Genomic DNA, 1912 nt, shown 5'->3' with positions numbered 1-1912 from the left:
ACACACACACACACACACACACACACACACACCACACACACACACACACACACACGCACACTCACTCACACACACACACTAACAAGAACTGTTTATCATTGGCTCATCAGACGTGTCCACAAAGAAAGAATAGTTTACAATGTACATACATACATACATACATACATAGATACATGCATGCATACATACATACATACATACATAGATACATGCATACATACATACATACATACATGCATACATACATACATACATACATATATACATACATACATACATACATACATACATACATACAAGTGTATGCATTAGAAGACATACATAAAACAAAGCATACACATCTGCACATATACATACATACATTCACACATACATACATTCATTCATACATGCATACGTACATCGAAGACTACAGATCCAAACCATCACCGGAACTGTAAAGAAGTTTATCATTAGAGTATATATGAGCATGTCTAGACATGCAAGTATATGCATGAGAATACAAATCTGCATACATACATACATACATACATACATACATACATACATACATACATACATACATATATACACATGTATATATATTTATATCTATCTATCTATCTATCTATCTATCTATCTATCTATCTATCTATCTATCTATCTATCTATCTATCTATCTATTTATCTATCTATCTATCTATCTATCTGTCTGTCTATCTATCTGTCTGTCTATCTGTCTGTCTGTCTGTCTGTCTGTCTGTCTATCTGTATATATGTATATATATGCAAAAATAGAATTATTCGTGCGGGATTATCAATCTGTGCAAAATATTTTACAAGCTCTCTGTTAGTACACCTGGCCAAACAACTGCGCGTATTCTGGTGGCAGGAGTCCGAGGTTATAGTTCATCATTATTCTATATTGTAAATCCATGGTTATGTTCCTGTTATGCTGGATATATCTATTTTATTGAGAGCAAAACCTTAGATATTGCACACTTGTTTCAATGTTTCATATGATACTGTGCATTTCGGATATATATATATATATGTATATATATATATATATATATATATATATATAATATTATATATATATATATATATTATATAATAGGCGCAGGAGTGACTGTGTGGTATTTAGCTTGCTACATCTATCTATCTATCTAACTATGCAATATCGATACTAGGGTTATAATTATGGGTGACAATTTCATTTGACACCGCTAGAAAAATATCCCATTTTTCGTAGCGGTGTCGTATGAAATTGTCACCCATAATTAAAACCCTAGTATCGATCTATTGCATTTCAATCTATTTTAGGGTTAGGGTTAGAGTTATGGTTAGGGTTAGGGTTATGGTTAGGGGTAGGGTTAGGGTTAGGGTTAGGATTAGGGTTAGGGGGGAAGGGTATCTTTTTTTCTTCGCAAATGTAAATAAACCCAATCTGTTTCTTAAACGAGGGACATATTCATACAGCACGGAATGTTTTCACCCCAAATGGAGGTCAGCGATTGGTTAAAATTGCCGAAATGCTAGAAATTAAAGTCGAAATATGTTACAACATATAGAATTTTCTCAAAAAAGCCAAGAAAAAATTGTTTTATAAACGTATTCTACCAGTATACGAAGTTTAAAAGTGTTTAGTTAAATGGAAATTGTGTTGAAAACTGCCGTTCAAAAGGAAAAGATCCTATCTATCTACACACGCATACATTCATTCACATACGCATATACATATGTGTACACATATATGCATAACTATACAGATATTTGGGTGAATATAATATAGTATTTATAATATATATATATATATATATATATTATATATATATAATATATATATATATATATATATAAATATGCAAACACACGCACTATATAGGTACGTAAATACGCGCATACACGCATATATATTCACAAATAAATG

The sequence above is a fragment of the Octopus sinensis genome, linkage group LG18, assembly GCF_006345805.1.
Source record: "Octopus sinensis linkage group LG18, ASM634580v1, whole genome shotgun sequence".
Lineage (NCBI taxonomy): Eukaryota > Metazoa > Mollusca > Cephalopoda > Octopoda > Octopodidae > Octopus > Octopus sinensis.
Note: the sequence above shows the minus strand (reverse complement) of the source record.